Source organism: Pinus tabuliformis, chromosome 3_1 (genome assembly GCF_031772625.1).
Source record: "Pinus tabuliformis cultivar Carrire ecotype Pingquan chromosome 3_1, CPIR1, whole genome shotgun sequence".
In the NCBI taxonomy this organism is placed as follows: domain Eukaryota; kingdom Viridiplantae; phylum Streptophyta; class Pinopsida; order Pinales; family Pinaceae; genus Pinus; species Pinus tabuliformis.
This window is the reverse complement of record NC_142301.1, coordinates 368,855,457-368,866,895: the sequence shown is the minus strand read 5'-3', so window position 1 is coordinate 368,866,895 and position 11,439 is coordinate 368,855,457.

Below are 11,439 nucleotides of genomic sequence, written 5' to 3'. Positions count from 1 at the left end.
TACCACGTTCGTTCATAATGGGGTTATATAATGTGATTTATAGATGTGTTTTTCAATATGTAATCAAATTAGGGGTATCGTTTAGTATGTCACAAGCACGCGTGATATGTGAGAGGTTCATTGAGTGAAGCCCCGTGCATGAAACCATTGTTGATCCAAGACTCATGAGATATCATGAAGTTGATACTATGTTTTCCTTGTCCCCATTGAAGTATGAATTAGAATGTGCAACAAGATAGAAGTCATCCACCTTGGTGTACTGAAGCCCATAATCTTGAGTCCCCTTTAAGTATCTCATGACTCTTTTTGCAGCAAACCAATGTCCCTCACATGGTTTATGCATAAATCTGAAAAGTGTGCTCACAAGTTTGTAGATGACTCATATAAGGTACGAAGTGATTCAGGTACATTTGAAGCCTCTAAGTCATGTGATCAACCATGATGACTAATGCTCCTCTGCCTTCACAAGGTTGGATCAAATACCCACTAGATAAGAGTTCACCATACATAGCTTTGAGACTCTAACACCATATGCATACAATCAATACATACGCATACATTTGTTTCCTCAATAAGCCCTTCAAAATTTCACGAGGTTTTGATGGTGGGATCTTGAGATATCGCAAGCCATAGCTCGAAGACCAATTCTTTCCCTTGGTTTCTCTTAGACTAGAAACATCGTTGGTATCCTTGCATTGTCTTTCATTGAAAATTCATTCATTGATCCCTTTCCCCTCCCTAATTAGGTCAAGCATATCATTGGTTGCTAAATCCTATCCCCTTGACTGAACCTTGTGTCCACTTGGTCCCATGTGGTCCCATGCACTATCAAGGTTAATTCTTCAAAGATCACGTGGAACCCAAGTTTCGACAATAATTATAGGGCTTAAGGATCTCCTTTATAAGGCAAATACTTAAAACCTAACCCTATAAATTTTCCCCAAGCCCTTCATAAAGAGCCTTACATCTTGTCTTCCAAGAGAAGCAAGCCACATATTTGAGCCTCTCTTGTGAATAGGTTTCTAGTATCACCCCTCACCCTATCATTGGTCCATCCATTTCGTGATCCTATTCATAATGGGTCTCCTCCCATCAATGAAAATTTGCAGAGAGAAGGGAGCCTTAGCCAAGGTGACAATGGGCTATCGATCCATTGTTGCCCTTAGGCTAGTAGTAACCCTTTTAGGACCCCCGCTAGTTTGAGCGGTAACAGGTTACATTACTGTCAAGGGATATTTAAATTTCTCTTTGGGGGGTTTTTAAGTTTGGGATCCATATGGTCAGGAAGACCCTCTCTCGAAGTTCTTTATATACCTTTTTGATGACATTGGCCTTTGCGATATCCTCCCTACAAAGCATCTGCCAACTTGCCTAATGATATACAAAGAAATGCTCATATTACGAAGCAACTAAATCATTTTATTTTATTTGAAGGTCTCTTGGACACAAATCTCATAAAATTTCAATTCATGTAGAATTCAATATCTCTAAACATGTGCAGTAGAAAATGGTAGAACTCTTATATGGCCCCTTTGATTTGAAGACTAAATTCCAATAATTAAAAATACTTCTCAACATATTAACAACTTAATATTCCTTTCTTTGCATTTCTCTTTTAGATTTCTTGCTTTCAACCAATTTATTTAGAGCTTAGGGAGGCTCAAGTAGCACCAACTGCCTTGCTTCTATTGGATTGAATAAGATGCTCTCTTTGAAATCTATAATATCTCATTCATGTTGCTTCCTGTTTTTCCCATAAGATTTTGGCATGTAATCCATGATCATGTTTGTGTCACTCTTAAAAACACACTCCTTGGAAGGTGTCATAGAATATTTTATTGGGACTAAACTTGGACACCTCTTCTTTCATGATCTTTGATTCCTCATTCAGTTCTACCACCCATTCGCTGTTATTTTTCAATTTTTCTTATAATCATTTTGTTGTTGGGAAGGTGTTTTTCGAGTATATTCTCTTTGCACATAGATACACATAAAGTATCATTATTGTAATCAAATGGATGGGTTGTTAAAATCACAAATATTTAATTAAATATGCATTGCTATAGCTTTGCTCAAGTCAACTTCAATGCAAATTTTAGCACGTGTGTATAACCTTCCTTGACTGGTTTGTATCTTGTTATACATCCCCAACATATTTATGTTGGCTTTTGAAAGATTATCTCATCCCAAAATAAGTGGGGGGATATTCAAAATTCAAATCTAGAGTGGGGTTGAAGAGACAAACATTGAAGATGGATTCAATTTTAGAAACTATCCTTTAAAAAGAGGCTAGCTTTGCTCCAAAATGACAGTCCCTCCTCCAAGACCTTGCCACAACTTCCATAATTGTCAAATTTTACAATAATAGAACCTCTAAAGTACAAGCATACTATATACTTAGAAGTTAGGTTGGAATTTATTTGATTCTTGAACTCTTTAGATGATGACTAGAGATCATTAAATATATAGATTGAAGCATTTGATTGTAGTTATTGATCAACTTGTTAACCATCCATAGAGGAATACTTCCCTCTAACATGTACTTGAGTTTGTCCACAATGAAAGAATCCTACTATGTTTTTAGTATATTTGACAAGACTGCATCTTTAAAGTAATGAAGATTCAATTCTTAATGTTTAGCAATCCTTTAAGAGGGAAAGATAATCAACGTCACATAGGAGGACGTATTCCCTTTGTTTAGCGAACCTCCATGGAGATAAAACACTAAATGCAAGATTGAACTCTTGTTTATGTGATAATTAGGGAATGTATACCCAATCTCTCAAAGATTAGTCATAGATAATGGGAAAGAATCTCCTATTTATTCTAAATAATTCTTAACTCTATTTATAGATTACTTTCTCACCATACAGTCACAATAGTCATTTTTTAAGGCAAAAGCTACATCAAAACTTTTTGAATATGCAAATAGATAACTTCCACATATAAAGGTAAAAACAACGCTTTGAATATGCAAATAGATAACCTCCTCACATAAAGAAAGCATTATTTAAACATGTTAAATGCTAATTAAAATATAACAATAGAAAAATCAACCAAAAAAAAATTTCTTCATACTATAATAATTCAAATAATTCTATTTAACAAAAATATATTAAAAATCACTATAAATTAACATTAATAAATAATTTATATAAAATCCCAATTTAATAATAAATAATTACCTAATTTATAAATGATTTATGTATAATCTTAATTTATATCAGTTTAATATGAGTTAAAGAATTGAGATAACCCATTATCCCACACACGTTCATTCCTTTGCCCTCTCTTCATTTGCGAAGCCGAGGACTGTAACAATACTTGCAAGAAAGCATTTGATACAGCCACTAGATAGCGACAAGCAGCGACAGAGCAAAGCTATCTGTCTAAATACTTGTTCATAGATTCTCTCACATTTGATTCGTATCCAACAGTTCCGCAGGGGGCGAAATGGGAGGAAACCGGAGACGCATCAGAAGCGACCTCCCAGGGGGGCCGAAGCCCTCCTCATAGAAGATGTTACGAGGATTGCAGGGAGTGCGATCAATACAGGGAGCGAGATAGGTTCAGAGACATGCGCTCCACTCTGCCCACTATCCTTCTGCTCCAAAATATTTCTCTAGACGCGAGGTTCGTATCTGTTTTCTTCTTAGTTTGAGGTTTCATACCCAGTAATTTTAATGAAGTTGTCTTAAGTCAGCCATTTCTGGCTATACATTTTAGTCATCGAACAATGTATTGGGTCTTCAATTTTTTTTTTTAAGTAAAAAAACCATTAAGGAATAGACTGTGGTTTTCCATGTGTTTTTTTCGGAGGTCTCATTAAAATCATCAGTTCTGATAAATTTAGGGTTTGCAGTTGTTTGGTTTATTTTAAGCTTCGACAATGACAATGTAGTTCTGTATGCAACCTCATGACGAAGAATAAGTTTCCACGTTGAGTAGATAGGGTCGCTTAACTGCCATTTTGTAGTGGTACTTTAATTAGATTGAATAACTTGGCAACCGGCCCCTGAACTTGGGGGTTTGCAAGGGTAAATAATTTTCTTAAAGAACCTCGGGGAACGACTGCAAGGGTAATGATTTTCTTAAAGAACCTTGGGAGCTATTTAAAGAGAATAATAAAATTTGCGGGAATTAAGACGAAAATTACATAACATCATGCAAAATGGATGGTTTCTTATAGGAAACCTATCTCGTTTTACTAATTCAAATGATACTATTTGAAATAATCCTAAAATTTCCTTCAAGTATAAAACGACCATAACTAGCGTTTGCGAATTTTTTATTAAGTTTGTATTTTCAGTTTTAGCAGGGGTTTCTTCTGTTTCATTTCCAAAGTGGCTTAAGAGCGTTATCAAGACATGAATGGCTGGTAGGATCAATATGGTCCAAACTTTGAAGGGTTGCCAAAAATATAGTAGGTTTTAGCTTTTTGTTATCTAGAGGGCTATCAAAAATACATTATGTTTTACCTTCTGTTGCTAGTTATCCAGATGCATTTATGAACAACATTTTGTTTCCAAATGGTTGTAAACGAATTTGAGGTTTTAACTATGCTGTTAGTTATTTTGATACATTCCTGTACATTCGTCAACACTTATCTTATAGCAAAAATGCTGAGGAGTTTGTGTATTATTTGACACTTGTTCCCACCGAAATCAAAGAGATCATTGTATGCTCCTCACCAAGGAATTGATTGTTAGTTTCTTTCTTCAAGTGTTCCATCTTAGCAACAAAATAATGAGAAACCAAATGATAAACTAGCATGAAGGATTGTAATAGGATTTGGATTATTTTTAAGGGTTTACTATTAATGTGAAAGTTAAAAATCCCATCACTATACCCCAAATAAGTCAAAATCAAAATAATCAAAGAATTGAACGAAATCAGAATTAGGAAATGTTAAGGAATGAATTTCTCTAAATGGGTAGGGTAACAGTCCAGAAAGTGCCAAAAACTCGGGGTAGACTTTTTATGAAACTGCATGAAATAGGGAAAATGAAAAGAAGTTGATTCCAACAACTTCTGCAATTTCGACTTGCCCACCAGATTTTTCTGGAACTTCGACCTGCCCAACACATTCTTCTGCAATTTCGATATGCCCAACAAACTCTTCTGCAACTTTGACTTGCCCAACAAATTCTTCTGCAACTTCGACTTCCACAACAAATTCTTTTGCCCATCAAATGTAGAAACCCTAACATGAGAGAGAGAGGCCCAAAAACTTAGATCTAGTTCTTCGCCTTCCTTTTCGTCCTTTTACCAGCTTCTATCTTGAGAAGATCGAACTTTCTTTTGGTGAGTCACAATGAGGTTGAGTTCCTTCTTATTTATAGGCTTGTGAGGGGTACAAATTTCTCTCCTTAGGCTAACTTGCCCCTTCATGTAGGTCAACTTGATCTTTGTGCACGGAGGATCTTTTGGTTCTATTTTGAGGGCCTCTCGGGGATTCTTTTGAGAATCACTTTTTCAAAATCGTCGAGAATGCGGTAGATGATGGGGTTTAGAAACAAAATTTATGTGATCAGTAGTTAATGGAATTATTACTGTCTTGGAGGTCAACAGAGCATATGACTAGGTTGCCTAATAAGAGGAGGCAACTTCAATTTTCAAAATCCATAGGCAAATTCAGTACATAAATCTATTTTCTCTCATGGAGCTATGGGATATTTAAAACTTAAGCATAGAAATCTAATTGCTTGGAATAATTGGTGAGAAACAAACAAAAAGAGTGAGTTTAAATGTTCAAATCCAAAATTGAGATTGCTATGATCTTGTATTTCATTTGTATTTGTTCAATCGCCAAAGAAAACTGGGAAATGATAATTAATGAGAAATAATCACGTTATGATCAACAAAGTAAAGTTAGTTGTTGGGAGTAGGTTGCTTGAGCAATATCTTAGACATTCAACTAAATAGGTCACAAAGTTTATCATATGAACATGAATGTAGGAAAGATGCACCTTTTTGGTTGTGCAAAAAAAATAGATTTATAATTCAAAACGTAGAATTTTATCACGTATATTGAGAATTTTTTGTTTAGATTTAATAACAAGGTTCAATTCATTATGACAAAAATTTTCCAATTATTCAAGACAAACTCAATTAATTATCATTTAATAATAAAAAATAATTTCCATTTTTTTCCTTATTACTTTATAAAGGGATATTGTGTCCTTATTCAGTTTGTGGAAGGCAGGGAATATGATTCTCAATACGACTTAAATGAGCGTTTTGCTATTGAATATGGCGTTGAATGAGCTAGAATTCCTTGTGGATTTCCAGTATTTTTGTTGCCAACTCCAAAATTCCTGCAAAGGTGGACGTTAAAGCTTTTTGCCAAGAGATTTTCCATCATCCAGAAAAGGTAAAGGGTCTGCTGGACTTGTATGTATCAGCTTTGGTATCGGGGTCAGGGATGAGATCCTGCCATTCATTTAGCTCCAGTTCATTACCTATTGCTTGTTGCTTCAATTCATTGTCCCAACCCGAAATAATATAATGAGCCGTGGGTGTGCATTAGTTAGATAAGGCCGAGTTGCTTTCAAGATTAAATCATTGTTATTTCTACGACCTTGATTTCGGGTGTGTTTGAGGTTGAGCTTGAGTTCTTCCACAACCACAACCCTGGCCTTGGCTACGACCTTGACCACCCCTTGCATTTCTCCCTTGGGACGAAAGAGTGAGGAGAAAGAACTTTATCACAATCTAACAATTTGAAAGTATGTATAGTGTACTATAAGGGGGGCTTCTAATGCCCCACAAGTTGCCACGGCGGGGGCTCTTAACTCCCCAAAAGTTAGTACGAGGGGGGCTCCCAACATCCCCAAACATTGTTACAAGGCGGTTTTAGACCCCCTAATAAGTTGCTACAAGGGGGGTTGTAAGCCGCCCTTGTAGGTTGCTACGAGGGGGGTTTTAAATTGCCCCCATAGGTCAATTTTCAAGGGGGTTTCAAATCGCCCCAAAAGTGAATTTTTGGAGGCGATTTACAACCAACCTTGAAAGATGACTTTTGAGGGCTATCGCAATCACCCTAAAAGTCACTTTTTGGGGCTGGTTCATATCTCTTAAAAGAACTTTTTGTTTGTCCTCACAACGCCCTTAGGCTAGCCCACCTGAAGGACCCTCACACTAATTGACCCAACTTTTGGGGCTCAACCCTGGCGAAGCCAAGGAGAACTGAACCAACGCCTCATAATAGAGGGCCAATGACTTGGCAGGGGGGCTTCACCAACCATTTGGGCTACCATCAACGCTATCTCTTCAAATACCTTCCCTAAAGGCTTGACATTTAGAGGTGATGCTTTGAAGGGAGGGGGGGGGGGGGCATCTAAAAAATTGCACCAAAAGTCACTTTTCAAGTTTGGAACCCCCTTTGAAAAGTGATACATTTGGGGGCAATTCATCTCTCTTAAAAACCGCTCCTAAAGGCTTGACTTTTAGAGGTGATGCTTTTAGGGGCCGCCGGGGGGTGGGGGTGAGTGAGGGTTTAAAAAACTGCAACTAATGCTAAAACCGCTTCTAATTCCACTTTTGGAGGCAGCGTATGGCCCCCAAAAGTATTTTTTGTAGTACTGGTAGTTATCATTTTTGTCTCCAAAAGTCATTCTTTTTTAATGATTAACTATACTTTGCTTCTTTCTAGGATCTCCTCTCAAGAACATGTTTCAACAATTCTCAAGTTCGTTCTTCAAATTAATTTTTAATTATTTTGAGATTTATACTTCTCTAATCTTCTATAAGAAAAGGACTTTCATTTTATACTAGCAAGGTGATTCCTTGAGTTAGAGGAAAGAATATCCTTCCCTCACTAGTAAAGGGATTTCCTTGTAGAAAAGGAAAATGATTTCTTTATTGAGAGAGCTACAGAATTTTCCTTACCAACGCTGATTGCATTACCAGCATATGCATTGTCAACATAAATAACACATAAATGATCATAACTTGAAGAGTTTCTTTGAATTCACTTACCTCAAGTTTCTATGAAGAGGAACTATCAAGGCAAGTGAGGGAACCCAACCTTAAGTTCTCTTAAGAAACAATAATCCCTAATTGACAAGCCAACCTAGAAAGTCTTCCTACCCAAATAATAAAGGCCCTATCTTTTCTTGATTAACCATGATGCCTATTGATGTAGTGACGATATCAAGATATTGTGTCATTCCCTCCACTAAACGACTGAATGAGCTTTGTAGTGAGAGCAAGGCCATCTATAAAATTTCACATTAAGCAATTTCTCCCATAAAGGAGGGGAATGCCTCAAAATGTTTGTTATAAATAAGAATCTTAAGGAGAAATAATAACGCATCACTACAATACCACATAAATATGGGGCAATGGTTTGGATCGTTCATGACATTGCATGTGGGGTTTGGTCTAGGGTTTGTACTGGTTCTGTATGCTGATTCAACCCCTTTTATGGTATATAGGCTGGAAGATCATTTGCAATGTCGACCAAATTCGAGTGCCAGAGTAACTGGGTAAAGGGGTTGAGCTTTTATATGAAAAGGCCATCGATCCTGGCCAGTCGTCACGATGGGGTTATTCAGTTATGGTTGTTATCACCTAGATTGACCTCAGGCTGAAGGGAGGCAATTCTAAGGTAACAACAGACCAAGCTTAGCCTAGTAGCTAGCCCTACTAGGCGGGAGAAGGCTCTCTCCGTAAGGTCTCAGTCAAGATGACTGGATCAGGTAAAGGATTTTAGGTTAGGTATAGTAGCACGAAAGGTTTTGATTGAATTTGTTGGTGTTTTGCTGGATCAGATGGAGCTGGGCAGTTTAGGTCTGGGAAATTAGGTCATTAATGTAGGGTGTTCTATGGGGCGAGGTAGGCATAGGCTTTAGCACTTTAGGGCTTAATGGTGTGAGGTGTTTAACACTGATGAGGAGCCGAGGAGGGCATGTGACAATCATGGATCCTTATCAAACAGTAGAAAACATGAAATATTGAATGATTTCCCAAGGTAGAGCACTATTACAATGGATTCTACCCATCAAACTTGATAACATTCAATAAGAAGCAATGAAATGAATGATGGCATACATAAAGCATATAAACAAATGATTACAAAAGAAGAATCTGTCCTAAAACTCCATACCATAGAGATCCCATAAAAATAGTGGCAAATCTTATTAATCTCCTTGCCAAACTGCTTACAATGATGTACAATCAAGCTCTGAGCATCCAAGTGAGTCCAACCCACACATTGATTGAGAAAATACATGATATAGACCCCCAAACAACTAATCCTAGCCTCAGGGGTCGAATTCCATGAGAGGAGGAGTCAGTGGCACAAAAAGTTGAGCAGACAGTTGAAGACTAGGATGCTGAAAGCCTGAAACTGAAACATTCCTAGTATGAAGCAAACTGATTCATTCATCTCATTTAAGCTTTTCATCTAATGTATCTACCCTAGGTAACATAAATACACTTTAATTACATCATGATTTTACATTACATTAGTGAAAAGATTAAAATTCCATAGGTGAAAAGCGAAAAACAAAGAAATAGTGAAAAATTGCGCTGCTGTCAAGTGCGCAGCGCCTGAAGGAAACGTGCAGCGCTCTCCTGGACAAACGCACAACGCCTTAAGGAAACGCTCTTGCGCTGACTTCAAATCAACTTTTGAGTGCCTTCTCGATGTCAAATTGGGTGTGGGATAGCTCGTTGAAAGCTCGTCGAGTCTACTTTCCAGAAAATCTTGGACGATTGATATGGGTTTCAATGGATATTTTTATATCTTGGAATGGTGGGTGTCTAACACCTTGGTGACATGGGGAGGGTCTTGAACACATTGGTGTTGTGTGAGTCCCTCATGTATTTGACAAAATTTTCATGGATCAACTAGGAGATTACCTTTAATTGCTCTGTATTGTAAAATGTTTGGAAATTACACACGTCTAGTGGCAAGTTTTGTAGTGGTGTCAATTGGGTTTAGCTTGGGTGGTTGGGAAGAAAATGTTATCTTTCCTGTTTGTGAATCAATTGTTGTTTTGAGCTCTTCTTCATGAGCTATGAGGAATAGAGTCAATTGTTGTTTGGAGCTATGAGGAATATCTCAGTGTCACTACCGGATGGAGGGTGGGGTGAGAAATTACACGCAAGGAAAAAGGTCTCAAGGTAATCAAACTGGTATACCTAGTCTAAACCTTCTGAATGGGCGGGGATTGGGCCAGATGACAAGTCCTTCGTGATTTTGGCAGGCTTAGAAATGCCTCTCATAGTGCAGCCACTTAGCCAAAGGAGAACTGCAAGAAAAAATCCCACCCTCTCCCATCCAAGGAACAAAGTTATTTTAGAATTGTTAGGTTTAGCGAAGCTTCCCAGCCATGTAGCTTCTTATGTAGACATTGTGCATGTATATTTAGGACATCTAAAGAGTAGTGCTTCGATTGTAATGATATTAACTGCAAGTCATCTGACATAACAGTCAAAAATACAATTATGAAAAGTTGTTAACTCCAGTTTACTTGTTAATGTTACAGGGAATGTCTTTAAGATCAATATATGGAACTACAATATGCACCGCTGCCTATATCGGAGAGTTAAGTTCCACAATGAGTATCCTTAGATTGTCAGTGCCAATGATGAACAACAAAAAACGATATGGAACTGGCAATCTTGAACTTGTTATCTGACCTTACTGGCAACATTTTTTTGTGTAATGTGTGTTTCTTTTCATCCTAATGAAGATTTGTTCATTTGAAGCCCTTGGATCAGACTGATTGTGTATGGGATATTTTGTGCTCGAGGAGGAAACCGTCTGCTGATGATATTAAGGTTGACACAAATGAACACAGATATTTTTGGAGAGGGTGATGCTGTTGTCAAATATGTTTTGGAATGTCATGACCATGTAGTGAACTGGGCTGCTGCTTTTCATCCTGCTTGCCATTGATTGTGTCAGGAGCAGATGGTCACCAAGCAGATTGAATGGCATGCAGATTCAATTGCTTGGTGAAGTTATATCTATTTCATTAGGAGATATATTAACTTTTTTTTCTTTTATCTTTTTCTTCTGTTACTCCTTTTTATTGAGTAGCATCTCAGTTTGCATGTAATTCATTTGTGAAAAGTTAGTTTGTTTTGTTCTCGAATACCAAGGCTGGCAAGTTGGATATTTAAGAGGGCATGTGAAAAGTTTGTAGATAATTGTTTGTGAAAAGTTAGTTTTGTTTTCAGAGATCAAGGCTTGGGAAGTTGAATACTTTAGCGAGGGCAGTGAAAAATTTTGTAGATAATTCATTGTTTGAAACGTTAGTATGTTTTTATGTTCTCGGGTACCAAGCTTGGGAAGTTGGATATTTTAACTTTTAAGAGGGCATGTGAACTATATGTCTCGTGTGATGTTCCATCCACGCCATGACATTATTGTTAACATTTAGAAGATAAAAGTATCTGAGTTTGAGATGTATCCAAGTATTGTAG